At 40.2% G+C, this 25,011-nt stretch overlaps 1 non-coding gene across 1 annotated transcript; it reads right to left on the reverse strand.

Annotated features, from left to right (window-relative positions):
- Positions 1-3,529: 3,529 nt before the first annotated feature.
- trnam-cau (transfer RNA methionine (anticodon CAU)) lies at positions 3,530-3,601 on the reverse strand. The gene has a single exon. It is a non-coding gene; the product is annotated as a tRNA-Met (tRNA).
- Positions 3,602-25,011: the final 21,410 nt, after the last annotated feature.

A 25,011-nucleotide genomic window follows, 5' to 3' on the forward strand; every position in this document is an offset into this window, starting at 1 on the left:
AAGCAAATACAGGTTTGAATCAGGGATCAGCAACCTTCAGCAACCAGCGTCTTTGTGTGTTAAGAAAAGCGCTATACAAATACGATGTATTATTATTATTATTATTATTATTATTATTATTATTAAAAGAGCCAATTTTGGCCCCCTCTCCAACCAAATACATATTTATTTTTAGCCCATAAAATGAAGATAACATCATGGACAAATATTTATATATACATATATGATATATAAAATAAGTAGAGTTGCATTTATGAAATTGAAGAAAGAAAATCTTGTTTACTTGTTAATAAAGGGAAAAACACCAAACTCATGAAACTTATAAAGTGATGGAAAGAACACTAGCACGTGTATGCACCTACTTTGTAGACATATTTGAGTCCACCGTAGTCCTTGTTATAAAATAAGAAGTTAGAAAGAAAGATGATGCATTAAATGCAGGTCAATATTGAGTCATTTGAGGTTATGTTAGAAAAACCTGTCGATTTACTGTAGTGTTTGTGTGTCTCTGTTGCTCTGAGTCTGTGTTATTTATGTTTTTATTGATCAGTTACTCGACACAAAACAATAATGAATTATTGAAGTTGTTTTCTTTATATGTGGGGGATAAAAATGGTGGTTTATTTCCCTGTCCTCTGGCTACATGAGACAATCGATTGTTTTCAAATTTAACCAACATCAGATTATTCAATAACTAGAGGATCCACCGAGAGACACCAAGCCTCTAAAGGCCGTTCTCATAGTGTTCACCATGTTGAGTTATTAACTAAAATATTGAAAACTCTTGTTATTACAAATAAATACTGAATCTGTATCTGGACCATCACCAAAAGCATAACCTATATCGTCAGAGAATGACATCAAAATCTGCTCTGATCTTTTTGAGTTATCCTGCTCATAAACAAACAAACAAACAAACACCAGGGAAAACAAGGTGCAGTCCTTTATAGTAACAGACACATTGTTCTTACTCAATAGACACCAATACATAATCGTGATTATTACAACAATACATTGATCACAGTGGATTATTAGATTATTGACCTCAGTCTGTTTTTCTGTCTAATCTTCAGGCATTTACACGCGTTTGCTGTCAAACCACATTTATTTCTCAATAGTTCAAGTTTTCATTAAGTGCTCAGAGGAACAGAGGACAGGTGGTGATGGATGCATGCTCTGTGTTCACAGCGTTTCATGGTCGAGTTCACTGAACGCTCGGATCTCAAATGCAGGGACAACAGCTCCTTGTTCAGGATGAGAATAGAAACTCGCAGGTCAGCACATCCGCACGCTCTTTCATGTCCACCAAAAAAAGAAAAGAAAAGAAAAAGAAAGCGTTTGGTTCGTCATTGAGCGAACGTAACCGAGTCCTGGCTCCTGTCACGGCTCCTAAACACAACTGACCACAATAATCCGGGACGCTCTCTGAAACTATTTCTGTTGCTCTCAGCGGACGCCAACGACGCTCGCTGCTGGCTTTAATTACATCACAGTGATCCTGAGGTCCAACAAAAGCGGTCTGGGTATAAATAAATGAGGAGAGATTATGTTGAAGTCATAAAAAGTAACATGTACGCCCCACTTTTTTTTAAAGCTTTCTCCACCTGATACTTTAATGAAGTCCTTTTTCTGGGAAATTAACCACACACTGTCCTTTTGTTTTAAATCATTTAAAAGATGCTTGGAAACAGACACAAGGTTAAAGGTTAAATTCATCTTTAAGTGTTGTTATACAAGCGCCAACTTCCCTGTGTGTGTCCTGCAAACCAAAACAGAAAACTGTAGTTTCTAAGCTGCTCACTCTCCTGCACCAAAGTCCATATAGAGAAAATCATAATTTTTAGCTCGCTGAGATATGAGAGCTGTTAGTCCACTTTGACCTACTTTGGGAAGTTTGTGCCACATAGAATATAATAATAAGAAGAAGAATGAAGTATTTAATCACCAAAGTTGCTAAATAACATATATTATTTTAGATTTATTAACTTACTGATAGACGCAGTAGTGGATCGACTGCTCCATGTGTGCTGTGATGTAAAATCGCTGATTTTCTCTATGGACTTTGGTGCAGAGAGAGTGAGAGAGAGAAGTGTTTACTTTTGGACAACGAATGCTTCAAGTAACAGTAATTATTATCTCAATAAGTTGTGATTTTTAATACAGTATCAACATTCAACATGCGTCCATGTAAGCGTGAGACGGAAGTGCTTCAGAACTTATTCATACTTCAATTATCAATTCATCGTGAGCAGAAGGAAGCAGAGACGGAGCAAACCTTTGTTTTTCCCACACAATTATTATTAGATGTACACAATGCACACACGTGGGTCTGTACTGAGCGTCTCTCTCTGCCCAGTGGAGATGTAAAGACGTGTTTTTCTAACATAATTCCCCCCTGCATCTTCTTTGAGACCTGTTTCACTTGAGAGACGGAAAGACTCGCACGCCTCTGGTCACGAGCGGACCACAGTTTTGCATCAACCTCTTTAATTTGACTGACACTCTCCAAACACTCTGTTTGCAGACACTGTTGTGTACATGCAGCATCGCAGCGGGGGAGGAAGGCAGGATAAACAAACTGGTGTAGAAAAGCTCTGGACAGCCTGGAGGCAGCAGCAGCAGCAGCAGCAGCGGCGGCGGTGGCTGAGGGGAGGATGAGGACTTCACTAAACTCCATCTCAAGCAGCATCTTCCACCCCCTCTGCGGTGGGGCTCTACCAGCCTCTGCTTCTGCCTCGTTGTAATAACACCCAAAACTCTCAGTGTGCCCTGTTGTTCTGACAGGCCTCACACAACAGGCCCCAACAAGGAGCCACAAGGAAATGAATCACTGCAGTTATTATGGAGATTTTGTGTTACTGCTGTTAGATAGATGTCACCCTCATGTCTGTGCAATGGACTCAGCAGTGATTGAAATGTCAGGTCTGTATTACATACGTATATATTAGACACCTACTGTCTGTGTGTTGTGGTAATCAGAAAATACTGTTTACAGGTCAGTGACTAAATGACTCTTCCCGGTTTTCAATTAGCCAGTCCATCTATTTCCCTGTAAGCTGTGAGACAACGGTGCAGAAATGTTCCAGTGTCTGCAGTATTTTGAGGTTTCTGAGGTTTTTGTCCCCTCACAACGCTTAAATTCTGTCGGACATTTGGATGCTTATAACGTTACCTTTAAAAAGTCCAAGTTTCCCCTGAATGATAAAAAGGAGCCAGATATTTTAGTTATAAGGAAGTTATAAGTCACGCTCCTTAAAAACTACAGCATTTCTGCAGTCCATAACACAGACATATATATATACAGAAGTAGAGGTGACAATATTTAACTACATACTTCAAATAAAATACAAACATACATAAATAATTGTTTGAAGTAATACAAACATATTAATGATATAAAGTCATCATTTCCTGTAAATGTTGACACATTTTCAGCGTAATTTACAAGTTATTTATTAACATAAATCACTTTTCAGAGCATTTCAGACTAAGAAAAATAATGACAGGAAAGAAGAGAAAACTATTTCATTAGCAGAGGATGGTTTCGATCCATCGACCTCTGGGTTATGGGCCCAGCACGCTTCCGCTGCGCCACTCTGCTCACGTTCAGCCTGTTGTCCTGATGTCATTATTAAACGTTTATTCCTGTAGCCACGCCCACTATTAATCTAATTAGTTACACCTGTGGCTCACGCTGACTCCGTCCTCATGAGCTGACGAGTTTGAATGCAGTTTGAATTGCGGCATTTTGAAAAGTCAAACTACAAATACGTGTATATATGTATATATTTATATTTATATATATATATATTTTTCTTTAATCGTTTTTTAAACTACAACTACTGCAACAACTACAGACACGTCTTCAAACTGCTGCTGCACCTGTGTTTTCTCCAACTACGTCACCTGGGAGCTGCCGTTAATTTCGACTTTTCTGAAGAAACAAAAGGCTCTCAGAGTTATTAGTCCCGCCACCTTCACCTCTGAACCTGAACCGCTGGACCTCTGAACCTGGACTTCTGAACCTGAACGTCTGAACCTGGACCTCTGAACCTGGACCTCTGAACCTGAACCTCTGAACCTGGACTTCTGAAGCTAGACCTCTCTGGATCCACCACCATTTTCTTCAAAAAGCTAAGTAACTGCCTTTTCTGTTTCCCTTTGTTTGTATCAGTTTGTATCGTCTCTGCTGTTTGTGTTTGGATTCTGAATCATGTTTACATTTGGTATTCATTATGAATGATAATTCTTCTTTTTCATTGGTGTTTGCGTGCCACATGATGTGTGTGCGCATGCTCAGTTGGCACATTTGAGTGTTATTGACATGGCTGGATTTGCACATCTTCACGTTGTTGCCATTTCCCTGTTGGTTTTTGGTTAATTTCAAGCCCATTTCGAGCTCACTTTTGTGTTGTGTGTATTGGATTTTGTGTACAATGCTAACATGACTGCTGTCTTACACGCTGCCCTTTTTAATATAATTATTTCCATGTAATATTGACTTCCACGAAATCCCATTTGACATATTTTATAAATGGTGGTCGAGACCTCTCTGGATTTTATGAGTTTGTATCTTTGCTGTTTGTGTTTGGATGCTCACTGTTTACATTTGGTATTAATTATGAATGATAATGTTCTTTACTTGTGTTTGCGTGTTATTGACGTGGCTGAATGTGCACAGAACCCTCTGTTTTTTACAATGCTGCCTTTTTTAGTTTAATGATTTCCATCTAATATTGGCCTCCAGGAAATCCCATTTGGCTTTTAGTTCCTATTGTTGCCTGTTATAATCTTCAGATGGGCTCTTTGTGGAAATAGTTTGGCATTGTGTCATTTTGGTGCAGGTTTTCATCAGTAATAAAATAATTTGTCGTTGCTAAGCAGCCGTGCTACGACGTATTTAAGTTCATACACTTGAAATATAATTAGGCATATGTGAGTGTTACGGACATGGTTGAATTTGCTCATTATTCTGTTCAATTTAAGGTCGTTTTCAATGGACTGAGCAGAGTCTAATATTTTGCTTATTCAGAAAAAAAAGGTCAACCTTCAAGTCCTGTCATTATTTTTTATGAACACTAGTAATTTGTATTCCAGTCCATTACAGAGCAGTGTGATTATGACTCATGTGCACATTACATTGCAACCTCCACTAGGATGATATAATCCAACTGGGATGTATGCATGTTCACTTAAATCCGTCTATGATCAGAATGCAATATGATTATCGATTATTCTGCCCACAGATTTCAGAAAATGCAGTTTTGCTGCTGCTTTTATGTATTTTTGGTGCACGGGTTGAATTTCTCTGAGGGTTTTCTGTTTTATTTTAACCTTGTAGTGGATTAAACCATATTAATATTGTGCCTTAATCAGAACCAAGTCAACATTCAGGTCCACTCTGTTTTATGTGGACACCATTTATCTTATTCTGCGTCAGATATTATTGACATAATGATTTTTACCTGAGCTTTAAAAAGAAAAGAACATTCCATCCATATTCCTGTTTGCGTGTTTTTACAGAGCAGCCACATGTCTTAGTGTGATTATTGATTATTCCAAGTGTGCCCTAAGGTCATGGTGTTCAGAAAGTGTCGTTTTATGTGACACTGATTCAACTGGCTGTTAATCTCTGCATGGATGTCGCTGCTGTTTTTGTATTTCCCGGTCATGTTTGCATTAGTATATTAATAATAAGATACATTATAATGCATTCACATTTAAAATGGGAGTATTTGATTGTTATGGGCACATTCCATTTTGCAAATTACCCGCTGAAAGTTTGTTGCCATTTCACTGAAAGCTAATATCGCGCCGTGTTGGCAGTCAGCGTGTTAACATGACGGCTGTCTTGTACGCTGCTCTTTCCAATAATTACTTCCTTGTAATAATAAAATCCCCCAAATTGCATCGCTAACTGTGACGACGCATAGTATAGTGTCATGTTCCTATTTTTCCACCACGCAGTTAATATCGGGCTTCACATTACAGGAATGGAAATCAAATCAGCCGCTGTATTTTCTGCACATCATAATTACATCTTAAATTACTGAGCGGCTGGCTCTTGGTTCCCCGGTGGTGCCGCAGTCTGTAATCCCAGACCTCCATGGTCTGATAGTCTCCTACTTCATCATTTATCACCTGAAACCATAGATTTTTGTGATTTTCATATTCTGCTGGGTTTAAAATGATTCACTTAGACATTTTCAGAAATGTGGAAAGGACAGGATGTGTTGAAATAACCAGGGTGTTACCACTGTTATCATCAGACTTGTGCGTTTGATTGATTGTAAATGGAGAGTTTATGAGAAGTAGATTGTTTGCTGAAAAGGAGGTAGGAGTTGCTCCACTGTGAATTCATATTAAAAGTAGAATTTCTTATATTTTACCCATCACGATGATCAATGAATCTCACTTCTGCATTTAAACCAGTGCAGCAACTAATAATCTGTCGATTATGCTCTTGATTAATCGATCAATTGTTTGGTCTAAGACCTGTGGCTCTAGTTGAAGTGTGTCAAATTTGACATATTATGAGCTTTTTACAGTACAGCATGTTTTTAAAACAACTGCAGCTATTGTTGCCGTCTCATTTCATGCTTGGAATGAATGGATTTGCATCCACGGGATGGGTCATTGTCACACCTCAGCGTTTTGATTGCATAGTTTGTCGCCATTTGGGGACTTTTTAATTTTAGCTGTACTCATTATGGGAACGACTTCATGTCATCTGACCTCTCCTACAGCGGGGGCCGGTGACTGACCACGTCCCCCCCCCCGTCAGGAGAATTAGTATTCCTGTTATCCTGCCTCGTTATTTTCACCAGCTGCCCACCAAATATCTGAGTCGGCATGTGCATTTAAATGGTGTCCACTCGAGTTAACGTGAACATTTTGCTTCTCGACAGCTGCTTTCACACGCCATTAAGTCAAATTCAGAAAATCATAAATTCACTGCATGAGTGTCAGAATTATGTCTCTTGCTTATTTTATTTTTTTTGCTTTAACTTGGTCTGTGATAAAAAACCAGAACGACAAAATGACTTAATTCTACATCATTTAGATAAAGTAGTGGGAAGAAAGAGAGGCAAAGAAGGATGAAATGTAACGTCCTGTATGTCCCCTATAGCAACATGAATTGAAGACAGTAGGTTTTCAATTTCTCGGGCCCCCCCCCCCCCCGATTCTCACAAAATTGTAACAAGTATAACTCACAAATTGTACAATAAGTATAACATTTATTGAAAGAAACATCAATATTAGAACCACATTTTCACTTTTCTTTCAATAATTTGCTGTGCAAATAACAAACACATTTTCAAATAAAAGTTTGAAATGTGCAATTATAACTATAACAACATAATTTTTTTTAACCAATAAATACATTTTCATAACAAAGAATACTTTAACAATATAAATAATTTGCTGTGCAAATAACATTTTTGTTTTAGCTCCTCTGCGATCATGTGTGGTTTCTTGGAACGTGCAATTCTGCATGCAAACTTGTGGGAAGCTTTCTGTGCTTTGTTGTTACACCGGCAGTTTGGTCGTCGTGAATCGTTGTTCACGTTGTTCGGCTGTCGTTGGCTTGTTGTTTGTTTTCCAAAACATTGCACAGTTTTCTTTTTGCCCCTGTCAGAAACTTCTCCATTATCCAAACCTTGTCACCAGTGTAGATTTTGTTGTGGTACGTCACTAAAATGAGTCCGGGTTACTTCGAGACCGAAAGTTCTGCCTGCTAAACTTTAGTTAGGACTAGAAAGTCTCCCGACAGTTTGAGAAAGGCTGCTCTAAATGTTAACCTTTTGTAAACGTGTACATATTCTCACTGTTGAGTTGAGTTTCACAGAGTTTAGACGCGTCGGGCTGTAGATGTAATAAAAGTGATGAAACGAGAGAAAAGTTCATCTTTCACTTCTCCGCTCTCTACTTTCATGGCTTCACTTACTGTACTGTAGATCTGCAAGTTTTGGTTTGTTTTTTCGCCATAAAAATGTCATGCAAATCTGAACAGATTTGTGTTTTTTTAATAGAAAAACCTGTGTTTCCGTCCACTGCTGTAAGGGCTGCATATATAGGTCATACATAAACACCTCCAGTTTGATTCTCCGTGTATGCTCCCTAAAGATTATTTTTCAATGTCCTCTTTTTTATTTGTTTCCATCACATCTACCTTTTTTATTGATACGCCAACTTTTACACCTCCCATCAAGTGTAAAAAAAAAAAAACCCTTAATGTGATTTTTGAGGTAATTTTCAGTTTTCCCATCCAATGCCCTTTATGTGCAAATAAAAAAGGGGCATAAAAACTGTCTGATAGGAAAAAACTTAATGTCTTCTGATGGACAACTGTCAGAGAATCATGGTGGTGTCATTATACGATGTATATTAGCTCAGACGTCCACACTATTCTCCTGAATAGTAACAAATTACAGCACCATTTTATCTCTTCCTCAATACATATCACACCACCTCAACATTTTATCTTCTGGATAAATGAAAGTGGGGTGATGTTTTATTTCTTCTTGAGCACAAAAACCCGGGCAGCTGAATCTGAACTATTGTGCCACAAACAAAGTGGAACTCTAGTGAGTGTCTTTTGGCAGCGTTAATGCCGAGCACTCTAAAAATTAGAAAAAAAAAACAACATTTGCAAGTTAGAAATTGCGTTCTATTAAAACTGTTGCAGCGGCGAATGGCCCGCAGCTCTTAGCGCGTAATGAGGAAAACATTTATTAAACATTGCTGCTGTTCAAGGAGCTACAGGGTTTTTCCTAAGACTCCTTAATTATACATGAAGCAATCTGTAATCAGGGGTCGAGCTGGTTCATGATTTTGATACCGGAATGGATCAGTACCTTATTTTAACAGGCATTGTAGTTAATTTAGTAATTATGTGACTGAGTAATGAAATTGAGAAAACTTCAGTCCCCTTGGCGATTGTACCTCTAAGTTCAGTCCACAAATAAACCCTAAATAAGAAATGGGAAAACCAGCAGAACTCCTGAATGAATCTTTGGCTATATTTCAAAATCCACCATATTTCCTCCTGTCATTCCGCTTTTACTAACCATTGAAATCTCATATTTATCCAAACCTGAAAAATCTTCTATAGAAAATGTTCTTTGTTTTTAGAATTTCGGCCGAGTGGCATAGAAAATCTTAAATGTAGAGATTTATTGGGCTGATTTATTTTCCCCCTCCTTCTGATAAAATATACAACAGTTTAACAACAAAAATGGTTTAAAAATGTACTTAAATAACCATTTGTCGAGCAACAATTACAGAAATATGAATTCAATTAAAATGGGAGGAAAAATAGTGAAGAATTGGCCTAATTAATCGATCTACCTCTACTTTAAAGATGTCTAGAAAAAAAAGCCCAAGCTAATTACCAGTGTTGACTTCTTAAAGATGAGATCAATACTCTCATGCGTGAAAACGTCATAAACCATACAGTGGTATAGATTTGGACATGCAATGTTTACTGTTAAAACAACCGCGGGCAAAGCAAATGATAACTCTCTGTTTCTAAAATGTTTATATACCTCTTTACCACATCAATAAATCCATTGAAGCGAGGAGAGCCTGTTTTCTCTGCAGCTCCTCATTAACCGTCAGTGAGATGCAGCTGTTCAAATCTGCTGTATTGACGGAGGAGATGTGACTTAAATTCCTTCTCAAACAATGATTTAAAAAAACCCCACAGTGAAGCGATGACGGTAATGGAAGATGTCTGAAGCTCCTCAGTCTGCTGCGAAACTCATTTCACTGTTGTTTGAATGATTATTATCTCCGCAGTACCGCGGGTGAAGCAGAGCTGTAAAGATGCCAAATACAGTGAGACCTTGGCTGCTCTTTTAACAGTTTCAAATTTATACCAAACACCATTTGGCATCTGTTGGTTTCTCCCCCGACTCAAGGTCAGATTGTGGACACAGAGTGGAGTCATTTTTTATGGGGGGGGGGCTCTTGACAATGCTTGGTGTGAACGTCTCCGTGTTTGAATGATTCAGTCGCTCTCTCGTCTGCCACCTCCTGAACCTCCGTCAGCCAGAGATGCAACGCTCACTGTGATGTGGCTTCAAAGTGAAAGTGTCACCTCCATTCAGGGGCAATTTAAGATTATGTGTAACCATGTTGTGTAACTCTTTACTGGTTATTATGGTCATGAAAGGAGGTGGTGACATAATTATGGTTTTGGGTTCAAGTTGTGTGACCTCAGATTTCATTGTTTTTCATGACGTCATGCCCTCTCTAAGCTCAAGGTCGGTACTAGCTTGATATTTAACTATTGTAATATCTTTTTCTCTATTGTTTTTGTCTTGTCTAGTTTTTCAATTGTCCACATCATGAGTGTCAAAGTCAAATGACCCGGGGGCCAATGAACGTCTAGTCTAGTCCAGAGGGGGCCGGTGTAGAGATGAAAAGTGGAGATATTCATGATGATATCTCACTGAATTTCAAAAGCAATATCAGAAACAGAGAAATACATCATTACATGTCATTTAGCAGACGCTTTTATCCAAAGCGACTTACAATGGAATTGAGTACAATCAGCCAGGGGTGGAGTCGAACTTGCGACCATTGTGACCATTGTGACCATGATGTCTTTCACACAATGATGTGATAATTATTATAGAATGTCTTAATAGTTCTATTATGAAACATATTGGCGGGCCACATTTAATTGATTGGGGGGCCGCATCTGGCCCATGGGCCGCCAGTTTGAAACCTCTGGTCTACTATCATTTGTTTGCAATGTACCACACTAATTGCCTTATTGTCAAATTTAAATACTTTATCAACTGGAAAGTAAGTGTAAAAAGAAGAGAAGTCATAGTCATGGAGCTCTGTGTTGTTTTGAAGGTCCAGCCATCTGTCGTTAAGGCCACTAAATCTGACCTCTGACCTCCAGTGTTTGGCGTTTCATAGCGTGGTTCCAGTACGTTAATAAAATTCTTAAATCTAGGGTTTTCCAACAAGTTATCTTGGAATTTTAGTTCATTTTGGGGAAGTTTGGCTCCAAACGAGGACAAAAGAGTTGCTTGTGTTTTCGTAGTTGCGCCTACGTCCTTATGATTCATGCACAGATGTCACACTACACACACCGTTTTCTTGTCATCAATGTGGAATGCAAAATATTTCCACACCAGTGATTTCAGAGAAGTGGGAGTGTGCTTCGGGTTTGGTCGATGTGTCGCCCCCCCCCCAAAATCAGCAGTTGCCATGTGTTCATGGTGTGAGTCGACCAAAGATGGAGTTTCTGGAGTCAGAGATGAGTGAAGTTGAAAAGCTTTATTGGAAGCAGCGCAGATCTGAAGAGAACTGAGACAATGCCCAACACGAACAATTAGATTGGAACAGTTGGGCGTCCTCTTGTCAGTCTGCCTGTGAATCCCAGGTTTCTGGAGGCCTTTCTCTGCAGATACCTCAGGAGGACTGCATAGTTGAGTTATCAGTCCTCTGCCCCAGTTGGGTTAGGCACAGCAGAAATGTAAAGAGTCACATTCTGAGTTGTTTAGGTTTGTGCTTGATAATAAGTTTTTCTCTTACACCATGGTTTCTATAAGTTGGCAGCAGCTTGGGTTAGCGGGAGGAGGTAAAGTGTAGTCGTGCTGCGTACGCCTGCAGGACGTCACACTGGGGGGGGGCGAAGGTCGAGATCGTGAGGATGTCACAATCCAGATCCTGACGCTCCTATATTTAACTGAACCACCTTCAGCAAAGTTTCTACAAGGTTATGTGCAAAGGAGGCCACCGCCACTAATGAAAATGTCTAAATTACTTCAGCCTATATACAGTATGTATATATACATTTTCTAATGTTCCAAAAACATAAAGCTGCGTTTATTTGATCCGGCCATTTGGGAGGCGTACTTTACTCCACGTCAACCTGTCGTGTCACCTTGTTTTTAAAAGTTGGCTGAGGTCCGACGGTGGCTTATTTACATCCCCGGCAGATGCACAACAGCAACATTCATATTCATGTTCATGTTCCTGGCCAGCGACTGAGTGTTACTTCAGTGCTGGCTCTACTTTAAACTCTATTTTGAGCTCCATCAGCTTCTGCGGGGGTTATACGGTTCACAATATGTCTTTGTTTACAGTTTGATGCTTCACCGTGTCCCTCGGCTAGTCCCTAATTTGATCTGTCTTCATTTTGGAGCAGGCCAGGTAAAGTACAGCAGGTTTATTAAAGGAATTTATTTTTTTTTTGCTGGAAACTGCTGCCAACAGGATAAGAGCCCCGATTCCTTTCTCTCTCGCTATGTTAAAGGCAGAGATTGTGATTTAAGACGTTCCTTTGTTGAGGGTGTAGAGTAACACAATCTTGTGAGATGGATACCTGTGCTACGGCTGCACAATATACATATCACAGAGACTATTTGAACTGCAATACATTTAGATTTGTGCTCAAGCTAACCTATAAAACCTATTGCAGTAGCATAGAAGCATTACATTTTTCGCTTTTTTCAATAAAATCATGTAAAATAATGCCTTTTTTCATTGTCTGCGTAGGTTAACACACTATCTGTGTTTGCTGTGAATCCAAAGCACAAAGATTTAATTGCAAGTCACATGTTTTCCATAAATTGTGCAGCCCATTGTGTGTGTATGTATATGTGTATATATATGTATATGTATATATGTATGTATATATGTATGTATATATATATATATATATATATATATATATATATATATATATATATATTTACACACAAAAAAACAACGTTAGCGACAGAAAACCAGCTGCTTTTACTCCCTTATTGCTTATTGGACCAAATTGGAGGATTAAAAGGCCAGTGTGCACAGGATTTAGTGACAAATTATGGTTGTGAAGGAAAAAATAAGTGCAGAGCAGAATGGCAGCGGTTGTATAATTGTGTTTTAAGACAGAGGCGTGTAGAACACAGTATGTAATCCTGCGGTCACCCTTTGAAATACAGACAATGCTAAGATGTGATTTGATGCCGTTCCAGCACGATTTCGCTTCATGTCGAGCCCCTGCTGAGCCCGGCACTGTTAGTAAAACACACAACACTCTGTGTTGTCAGTGTGGATGCAGAGTTGTGGGAGAAAAAGCACATGTAATCTTCACCGCTGCTGTCAGCTGTGACCATTAAAAGGAGGTAAATTACATGGGTAGAGGGAGAGTATGTAAAATAGCCTGTAAGTGATTTTTTCTTTTTTTTGTTTTGCATTTACCTTGCAGTGATTGATGTGGCTGCGGCTTTCATGTGTGTTCCCTGGTTTGTTACATTTCCCTGTTTGCTTTTGTTGTTTTTCCTGAAGCGGAACAATGAGGCTTCATTAGCACAATGACGTCATCAACACGTACAAAACATTGTTTCAATTGCATTTTCTATAAATGCAGTAAAGACTTGTTAATTTGCATGAAAACTTTGATACTGATCATGTTCTACAACATATTTTGCAGCATTATTATTATTATTATTATTATTATTATTATAATACACAACACCACCCATTTAAAAAGGTTTACATGTTGCAACAGCAGAAAGTAACACATTTCCTTTAGAATCCCACTCAAATGGAAATTTGCCCCCTGGTGGCTATTCACTATATTTTTACTTCCTGCTTAGCCTCAGCTGGAAAACTCGAAGACTACGTCCACTTACTGTCCACGACTAAAATACTACACAGTTATGTTACTCTGAAAACAAGGAAATGCTATAGAAGTGTTTTTATTTACACTGTAAAAACGTACAAACGCAACGTGGCTTATTATCGCTGCGCAAATAACACACAAGTGCAAACTCCGTGGTGTTGACGTTGTCACTCAAAAAGTGGTTTTGCTTTTCAGACAATTCCTCCAATCATCATGCACCAGGCAGCGTGATTATCATGATGGTCATAAGAGTTAAGGCACGAGAACAAAATTGACTCAGACCATTTGCCGATTCAGAAGGAACTAGTCCTGTAGTCGATCGAGTTCTAGCAAACCTTTTAGTAATGGAATGTAAACTCAACAGTACATATTAGTGTCCCAGCAATCGTCTCTGCATCACATATATATCCCATCGTCTAAATAAATGTAATGTATTTCCCCACATGCTTATTTAAAGATTATAAAGTGCACAAATCATGTCGTTAGAAAATGTGAATTGGTAGGTGGAAGTACAGTATACCTCAAGTTGTTGCAGGTGCACGTTTTGTGTGCAGAGTTAAAAATAACCTTTTTTTTAGTGTTGCTGCTTTAAACACCATCACTATGGAACAAATCTTCAGCAGGCATTTGGTGCCACTTCACTGCACTCATTAAAACACATTTTGATTTAGGTTCCTCCTCCTATTCCACGGCACACAATTGTCTGAAAATAGCACAAAGACATCTGCACCAAAGTGGAGCCGTGGCTTGTTGCTTGTTGCGTTGCTGTGCATCTGTCGCCGGTTGACTGTTGTTTGAAGCTGGAATGATGACAGCCAGCTGAAAACTGTAGTGTCACATCCTCCTCTGGGAATGTCTGAAGTGTGCAATCAGATCAACGTCAAATGTAGTTTCACAAAGTGGAATTTCATTGTGATGAGCTTATTAGGTTTTATGTGTTTATGTTGTGTATACTATTAAGTTTTACGCTGCATTGATCTAAATCACAGCGGTGCAAAAATGTCTGTTAATGCGTTATTGTGTCTCGTCACTGACACTAATTGTAAAACATTGGCTTAATATTGGAGAGCAAAGTGTGTTCTTTGTTCGGGGAGGAAAAAAAAAAGTTAGGAAGTGTAATCACACCTGGTGAAGTGAGAGTTATTAGTATTGATCAGCCGACCCCTGCAGGTACACTGCGGTCAGCGTTTGATCTCATCTAGTTAACATTGTTGCTTCTTAGTGGGGGAAAATGTTAATGCAATACGTTACCACATTAATTAAAAGTGTTAAATGCACAAAACGATCTTAAATATTTATTTAATCACATTGGCTTTTACCTAAGTAGTGTATTGTTTTGTTCATGTGTGTAAAATAATGCGCCCTGTGCCACAAGGGGGCAGGATGGAGCCTTTCCCTGCACTTATATGTTTTATCTTACAAAAGAAATTGTTGGACACACTGTGACGAGGTGTGATTATAGGACAACAAACCTGTTTCTGTGTGTTCTCGCTCTTCTGCTAATTCTAAATGAAAGTCTCAATCCAAAATTTAGGGCTGCAAGAAACAATTATTTTCGTAACTGATTAATCTGTCGATTATTTCGCAGTTTTTTGGTTCATAAGATGTCTTGATGATCTTGATAGTCTTCACTTTTAATGATTTGTTAATTATACGGAGAAAGCAAACCAACAAAAGTGTTTAATTAGGGTTTGAGCACAAAGTGCATAGAACCCTATTGAAATGCAAAGGATTATTATTATTATTATTATTTTACTTAATTCTATTGCTCCTACTTTTGCTTTTGCCTGAGGGGATATTTTCAAATCTTTGGACATAAGCACAAGACTCGTATTTATCTTTTTTTTTTTTTCCACGTGAAAGATATATTAATTTTCAATTTCCTTGCTGTATATCAATATCCCAACCGTCTTATTCACAAATGTGCCCAGTCCTGCCATTAAATATACTAATATACCACTAAATATACTATATACAGTGCTTAACAAAGCTATTAGACCAAATATTTTAGAATTTTTTTTATTTATTTGACAAATAACTAAGTGAATTCACCTCTTTATACCCATATTTCTTTTCCGTAATAAAGTAAATAACTATCATTTGACATTTTAATCAAGGAATAATAATGTGCCTTACTATTCTTTTTCAGTTTCTTTATAAAACAGTACATAATTCATAGATAACAATAATGATTATTATATTTTAGCATTAAAAATACAATTTCGGGTTAAAGAGCTTCCACATGCTGGTGTATTAACCATTACATACTAATACGTTTGTTTGGCACTGTGTATATAATCTGGTTTTTGCAGCACTGAAAGGTAAATTTGACCGATTAGTACTTTTTTTTCTTTCTACCAAAGTAAAAAAAAAGTTCCTAAATGCAAAATGGCTGCCCACGGCTTTGGGCAGCGCTCAGCACACAGCAGAGAGCGGGCTCCTCCTCGTTTGGAGTGAAGGTAATTAGCCACTGGGCAGCAGCAGAAAGTCACAGTCTCCCTCAAAGCTGTCGTCTGTTACATGGCGATAACACTGACATGTTCTTCTCCTCCTGCCACGTTGTGCTGCTTGCCAGCAAATGGCACGGGAGCAGAGAGGAGCAGAAAGAAAGTCTGGAAGGAAAAGGTTGGTGAGGAAGACAGTGATAGATGAAGTGAGCGGCCGACCTTCGCTCATTAGTGAGCTGACCCTCCATAATCTGAGTGAAGGCGCGGACAAGCAGATGACCACACTTCTGCCTTTTGACACAGACATTTTGAAGGGGACAGCGCAGACAGAGAGAGCCTGTATTGTAGATTTTGTGTTTTGAGTTATTTTTTACAAATTACAAAGAAAGTTGAAAATGCAAATTGGAGACAAATGTGAGAGATGAAGAAAATCAGCCGTTTCCTAAATATTTAGTAGTAATAGTAGATTTATTGTAGTTTCAGTTGAGTACACAGTGATTTGTGACCATGTACATACCAAGTACATACTTTAACCCAGGACTGTCCACAGTGCTGCCATTTGGCCATTGGCAGGTCTGCGTCACCTGCACTGGCACTATATGGAACTTCTGGTTTTGAGGTCATGCCACAAAAGGAACTACAAAACTCTAATGACATAATAATATGTCAGTGTTTCTCAATCATGGTCCTCAGGACTCGCTGCCCTGCATGTTTTTAGATGTTTCTCTGCTCCAACACACCTCATTCAATCTCAAGTCATCTCATCAACAAGCACTGCAAACGCCTGCTAACTTACCATTTATTTGAATCGGGTGTTTTGGAGAAAGGAAGGAAACAATGTAGAACATGCAGGGCAGTGGGTCCCGAGGACCAGGATTGAGAAACACTGATGTCATGGATGGAAAAACCCAAGCTACACAAACTAAAGCACTGTCGTTGTTTTGTCATTTCTTTCGGGGGTTCATTTTCGTTTGTAATATATTGAAATATAAAACATTTGTAATCCTATTTGTATAAAATGCTATACCTGGTCATCGAAGACATGGCTGTTTGCTCATTAGAAGTCCTGCTTCAGAGTTCAAAGTTCAAAGTTCTCTTTATTTTGTATCCCCGAGGGGAAAATTGAAGCACAGCGCCTGCACAGCAACCGAAATAAATAAAAATAGACACAATTACAGTGACAGTGACAAGACAAGATGAGCAGTGACACAAATTACTCATTAAGAGCCTTAACTGCAGCAACCGACGAAATCATTCTTAAATCTGCTCATGTCTGTATCACCAGGATTATTCATATAAACAAATACACATGTTACCTAGATATATAAAGTCTTTTATTTTTTGTAATGGCAGAACCTTAGTTTCACAAACGTTTTATGACAGAAACATACAATGAAAGGTAATTTATCTATGTTAAAGGCTAATAAAAATAATAATTATTAGGGTTCGAGCAACAAGGTTGCAAGAAACCTATTGAAACTGGAAGGATTATTATTAGGGTTCGAGCAACAAGGTTGCAAGAACCCTATTGAAATGCAAAAGATTATTAGGGTTCGAGCAACAAGGTTGCAAGAACCCTATTGAAATGCAAAAGATTATTAGGGTTCGAGCAACAAGGTTGCAAGAAACCTATTGAAACTGGAAGGATTATTAGGGTTCGAGCAACAAGGTTGCAAGAAACCTATTGAAACTGGAAGGATTATTATTATTATTATTATTCTTATTATTCCCCCAAATGAATCGCCTTTTTGAGGCCTTTCCCATACCCCAAAACTCACAGATTTTTGTGACCGCATCAATCGTGGTGTAAATTTACGTCTGAAAAAGGTTCGGGGAATGTGCGTCGAAAATTGAATGTGGGAGGGGCCAATAAGTGCGGCGCCACCTGTCCAAATTCACCATGACCAACACAATTATCGCACATGCACGAAATTCGGTACACATGTGTAGTGGGTCAGGATGAAGAAAAAATTACATTATGACCATGATCCAAACCCAACAGGAAATCCGCCATCTTGGGTTGATTGGCCATTTTTTGGCGATTTTGGCGAATTCGCAGCATTGGTATTTGAACTAACTCCTCCTAGAGTTTTCGTGCGATCGCCTTCAAACTTGGTGAGGTCCCTGTGGACCAGTTGAGGAGCTCACGGTATCAAAAGTTTTTTCAAATGTCGCACGGCGCACGAGATAGGGGGCGGCAAAGTTCGTGATGATTCTGATGTTTCGCATCAGAAAAACAAAACTCTTATAACTTTGCGATGGAAGGTCCGATCCGAACCAAACTTGCTACCATTGATGATGGGCAATGGCTGAAGACGTCTATGAAAAAACGGTGAAGTTTGAAAACAGCGCCTCCTTATGGTGAAAGAAAATACACCAAAAAAAAGTTTTTTTACAATTTCGGGAATAACTTTTACACAGATAATGGTACCGCACTCAAAATTGGTGACAACAGTCAAAACACATGGCAGATGATGCGTGATCAATATGACGACAAATCGTTTAACGGTGTTGCCATGGCAACGACGCAAAGTCGGATTTTTGGGACAAAAAATCAAACTGCTACAACTTCGTGAATCCTGGTCCGATCTGAACCAAACTTGCTAGGATTGATGATAGTCCGGCCCTAAAGACGTCTATATGAAAATATTAAATTTCGAAAACAGCGCCCCCTGGTGACAGCAGACAATATGACAGCTTGTATTTCAATTATCTCCTCCTAGAGCTTTTGTGCGATCACCTTCAAACTTGCTGAGATCAATGTGGACGAGTTGAGCATCAAAAGTTATCAAAAGCTTTTTAAAATATTGTATGGCGTACGAGATAGGGGGCGCCAAAATTGGAGATAATAATAATTTTTCATAACAGACAATGAAACTCTTATAACTTCGCGATGGAAGGTCTGATCCCAACCAAACTTGCTATAGTTGATGATGGTTAGTTCCTGAAGACGACTATGTTGCTGAAACGGTACATTTTGAAAACAGCGCCTCCTGGTGGTGGTAGAAAATTCTAAAAAAACAAACTGTTACAACTTTGCCAATCCTGGTCCGATCTGAACCAAACTTGCAAGGATTGATGACAGTCCGGCCCTGAACACGTCTATATGAAAATATTCATTTTCAAATACAGCTCCCCCTGGTGACAGCAGACAGAATTACATTTATAGTTTTTGATGCTGCTCCAACAGGGATTGTTGTATCCACTTGAAACTTAGTATGTGGGACCCCAGACCCTTCCTCAACATGTCCGTAAAAGGTCACCTCCCTACAGGAAGTGGAACGCCCGAAACAGGAAGTAAAGTCCTACATTGTCCGGTTGACACGAAACTGGATATGTGAGTTACTGGACCTTCCCTGAACATGTTTACGGAGACGCCGTTGACCGAACAGGAAGTCGGCCATTTTAAACAGGAAGTGCCCTCTAACTTTGCCGTACGTTGTCCTATCTGCACAAAACCTTATACGTGACACCAGGGACCTGTCCTGAGCATGTCCGTAAAAGGTCACCTCCCTACAGGAAGTGGAACGCCCGAAACAGGAAGTAAAGTCTTACATTGTCCGATCTGAACAAAACTTGATATGTAAGACAAGGGAACTTCCCTGAACACGTTTACGGAGACGAACAGGAAGTTGGCCATTTTAAACAGGAAGTGCCCTCTAACTTTGCCGTACGTTGTCCGATTTGCACGAAACCTTTTATGTGACACCAGGGACCTGTCCTGAGCATGTCTGCAAGAGATGACCTCCCAACAGGAAGTGGAATGCCCGAAACAGGAAGTCAACTCTAAGATTGTCCGATCTGCACAAAACTTGATATGTAAGACAAGGGAAGTTCCCTGAACACGTTTACGGACACGCACTTGACCGAACAGGAAGTCTGCCATTTTAAACAGGAAGTGCCCTATAACTTTGCCATACGTTGCCTGATCCCCCTCGAAATTTGGAACGACATGCGCGGGGACGCCGCTGAAAATAACTAGTACTGAAAATAACTAGTACTGAAAATAACTAGTACCGCGCGCGGTGAATGAACGGGTGAGAGCGCGAGGCACGCGGGGAGCCGTGGCACACGGCGACCCGCGTGGGTCGGCTCGAACCCGTTCAGAACCGCGCGCGGTACTAGTTATTATTATTATTCTTATTATTCCCCCAAATGAATTGCCTTTTTGAGGCCTTTCCCATACCCCAAAACTCACAGATTTTTGTGACCGCATCAATCCTGGTGTAAATTTACGTCTGAAAAAGGTTCGGGGAATGTGCGTCGAAAATTGAATGTGGGAGGGGCCAATAAGTGCGGCGCCACCTGTCCAAATTCACCATGACCAACACAAATATCGCACATGCACGAAATTCGGTACACATGTGTAGTGGGTCAGGATGAAGAAAAAATTACATTATGACCATGATCCAAACCCAACAGGAAATCCGCCATCTTGGGTTGATTGGCGATTTTTTGGCGATTTTGGCGAATTCGCAGCAATGGTATTTGAACTAACTCCTCCTAGAGCTTTCGTGCGATCACCTTCAAACTTGGTGAGGTCCCTGTGGACCAGTTGAGGAGCTCACGGTATCAAAAGTTTTTTCAAATGTCGCACGGCGCACGAGATAGGGGGCGGCAAAGTTCGTGATGATTCTGATGTTTCGCATCAGAAAAACAAAACTCTTATAACTTTGCGATGGAAGGTCCGATCCGAACCAAACTTGCTATGATTGATGATGGGCCATGGCTGAAGACGTCTATGAAAAAACGGTGAAGTTTGAAAACAGCGCCTCCTTGTGGTGAAAGAAAATACACAAAAAAAAAGTTTTTTTACGATTTCGGGAATAACTTTTACACAGATAATCGTACCGCACTCAAAATTGGTGACAACAGTCAAAACACATGGTAGATGATGCGTGATCAATATGACGACAAATCGTTTAACGGTGTTGCCATGGCAACGACGCAAAGTCGGATTTTTGGGACAAAAAATCAAACTGCTACGACTTCGTGAATCCTGGTCCGATCTGAACCAAACTTGCTAGGATTGATGATAGTCCGGCCCTAAAGACGTCTATATGAAAATATTAAATTTCGAAAACAGCGCCCCCTGGTGACAGCAGACAATATGACAGCTTGTATTTCAATTATCTCCTCCTAGAGCTTTTGTGCGATCACCTTCAAACTTGGTGAGATCAATGTGGACGAGTTGAGCATCAAAAGTTATCAAAAGCTTTTTAAAATATTGTATGGCGTACGAGATAGGGGGCGCCAAAATTGGAGATAATAATAATTTTTCATAACAGACAATGAAACTCTTATAACTTCGTGATGGAAGGTCTGATCCCAACCAAACTTGCTATAGTTGATGCTGGTTAGTTGCTGAAGACGACTATGTTGCTGAAACGGTACATTTTGAAAACAGCGCCTCCTGGTGGTGGTAGAAAATTCTAAAAAAACCAACTGTTACAACTTTGCCAATCCTGGTCCGATCTGAACCAAACTTGCAAGGATTGATGACAGTCCGGCCCTGAACACGTCTATATGAAAATATTCATTTTCAAATACAGCGCCCCCTGGTGACAGCAGACAGAATTACGTTTATAGTTTTTGATGCTGCTCCAACAGGGATTGTTGTATCCACTTGAAACTTAGTATGTGGGACCCCAGACCCTTCTGGAACATGTCCGTAAAAGGTCACCTCCCTACAGGAAGTGGAACGCCCGAAACAGGAAGTAAAGTCTTACATTGTCCGATTGACACGAAACTAGATATGTGAGTTACCGGACCTTCCCTGAACATGTTTACGGAGACGCCGTTGACCGAACAGGAAGTCGGCCATTTTAAACAGGAAGTGCCTTCTAACTTTGCCGTACATTGTCCGATCTGCACAAAACCTTATATGTGACACCAGGGACCTGTCCTGAGCATGTCCGTAAAAGGTCACCTCCCTACAGGAAGTGGAACACCCGAAACAGGAAGTAAAGACTTACATTGTCCGATTGACACAAAACTAGATATGTGAGTTACGGGACCTTTCCTGAACATGTTTCCAGGGACGAACAGGAAGTTGGCCATTTTAAACAGGAAGTGCCCTCTAACTTTGCCGTACGTTGTCCGATTTGCACGAAACCTTTTATGTGACACCAGGGACCTGTCCTGAGCATGTCTGCAAGAGATGACCTCCTAACAGGAAGTGGAATGTCCGAAACAGGAAGTAAACTCTAAGATTATCCGATCTGCACAAAACTTGATATGTAAGACAAGGGAACTTCCCTGAACACGTTTACGGACGCGCATTTGACCGAACAGGAAGTCGGCCATTTTAAACAGGAAGTGTCCTATAACTTTGCCATACGTTGCCCGATCCCCCCCGAATTTTGGATCGACATTCGCGGGGACGCCGCTGAAAATAACTAGTACTGAAAATAACTAGTACCGCGCGCGGTGAATGAACGGGTGAGAGCGCGAGGCACGCGGGGAGCCGTGGCACACGGCGACCCGCGTGGGTCGGCTCGAACCCGTTCAGAACCGCGCGCGGTACTAGTTATTATTATTATTATTATTATTCCTAAAAGTAAATCGCATTTTTGAGGCCTTTCCCATACCCCAAAACTCACAGATTTTTGTGACCGCATCAATCCTGGTGTAAATTTACGTCTGAAAGTCGTTCGGGGAAAATGCGTGGAAAATTGGAAGTGGGAGGGGCTAAAAAGTCACACAAAAAACTTCTATTAGGTCAACTCATGTCGGGTTTAGCGTACGTGAACGAAACTTGGTACACACGTTCATTAGGTGGGGACGGTCAAAAAAGTCGATGACGACTTTCCCGTGAAACCTACAGGAAGTCCGCCATCTTGGGTTGATTGGCCATTTTTGGGCGATTTTGGCGAATTCGCAGCAATGGTATTTGAACTAACTCCTCCTAGAGTTTTCGTGCGATCACCTTCAAACTTGGTGAGGTCCCTGTGGACCAGTTGAGGAGCTCACGGTATCAAAAGTTTTTTCAAATGCCGCATGGCGCACGAGATAGGGGGCGGCAAAGTTCGTGATGATTCTGATGTTTCGCATCAGGAAAACAAAACTCTTATAACTTTGCGATGGAAGGTCCGATCCGAACCAAACTTGCTATGAGTGATGATGGGCCATGGCTGAAGACGTCTATGAAAAAACGGTGAAGTTTGAAAACAGCGCCTCCTTGTGGTGAAAGAAAATACACCAAAAAAAAGTTTTTTTACGATTTCGGGAATAACTTTTACACAGATAATCGTACCGCACTCAAAATTGGTGACAACAGTCAAAACACATGGTAGATGATGCGTGATCAATATGACGACAAATCGTTTAACGGTGTTGCCATGGCAACAACGCAAAGTCGGATTTTTGGGACAAAAAATCAAACTGCTACAACTTCGTGAATCCTGGTCCGATCTGAACCAAACTTGCTAGGATTGATGATAGTCCGGCCCTAAAGACGTCTATATGAAAATATTAAATTTCGAAAACAGCGCCCCCTGGTGACAGTAGACAAATTGACAGCTTGTATTTCAATTATCTCCTCCTAGAGCTTTTGTGCGATCACCTTCAAACTTGGTGAGATCAATGTGGACGAGTTGAGCATCAAAAGTTATCAAAAGCTTTTTAAAATATTGTATGGCGTACGAGATAGGGGGCGCCAAAATTGGAGATAATAATAATTTTTCATAACAGACAATGAAACTCTTATAACTTCGCGATGGAAGGTCTGATCCCAACCAAACTTGCTATAGTTGATGATGGTTAGTTGCTGAAGACGACTATGTTGCTGAAACGGTACATTTTGAAAACAGCGCCTCCTGGTGGTGGTAGAAAATTCTAAAAAAACAAACTGTTACAACTTTGCCAATCCTGGTCCGATCTGAACCAAACTTGCAAGGATTGATGACAGTCCGGCCCTGAACACGTCTATATGAAAATATTCATTTTCAAATACAGCGCCCCCTGGTGACAGCAGACAGAATTACATTTATAGTTTTTGATGCTGCTCCAACAGGGATTGTTGTATCCACTTGAAACTTAGTATGTGGGACCCCAGGCCCTTCCTCAACATGTCCGTAAAAGGTCACCTCCCTACAGGAAGTGGAACTCCCGAAACAGGAAGTAAAGTCTTACATTGTCCGATTGACACGAAACTAGATATGTGAGTTACTGGACCTTCCCTGAACATGTTTCCGGAGACGAACAGGAAGTCGGCCATTTTAAACAGGAAGTGCCCTCTAACTTTGCCGTACGTTGTCCGATTTGCACAAAATCTTATATGTGAGTTACGGGACCTTCCCTGAACATGTTCACGGAGACGCCGTTGACCGAACAGGAAGTTTGCCATTTTAAACAGGAAGTGCCCTCTAACTTTGCCGTACGTAGTCCGATTTGCACGAAACCTTTTATGTGACACCAGGGACCTGTCCTGAGCATGTCTGCAAGAGATGACCTCCCAACAGGAAGTGGAATGCCCGAAACAGGAAGTAAACTATAAGATTGTCCGATCTGCACAAAACTTGATATGTAAGACAAGGGAAGTTCCCTGAACACGTTTACGGACACGCACTTGACCAAACAGGAAGTCTGCCATTTTAAACAGGAAGTGCCCTATAACTTTGCCATACGTTGCCGCGATCCCCCCCGAAATTTGGATCGACATGCACGGGGACGCCGCTGAAAATAACTAGTACTGAAAATAACTAGTACCGCGCGCGGTGAATGAACGGGTGAGAGCGCGAGGCACGCGGGGAGCCGTGGCACACGGCGACCCGCGTGGGTCGGCTCGAACCCGTTCAGAACCGCGCGCGGTACTAGTTATTTTTATTATTATTATTATTATTATTCCTAAAAGTAAATCGCATTTTTGAGGCCTTTCCCATACCCCAAAACTCACAGATTTTTGTGACCGCATCAATCCTGGTGTAA

The sequence above is a fragment of the Solea solea genome, chromosome 14 (genome assembly GCF_958295425.1).
Source record: "Solea solea chromosome 14, fSolSol10.1, whole genome shotgun sequence".
In the NCBI taxonomy this organism is placed as follows: Eukaryota; Metazoa; Chordata; class Actinopteri; order Pleuronectiformes; family Soleidae; genus Solea; species Solea solea.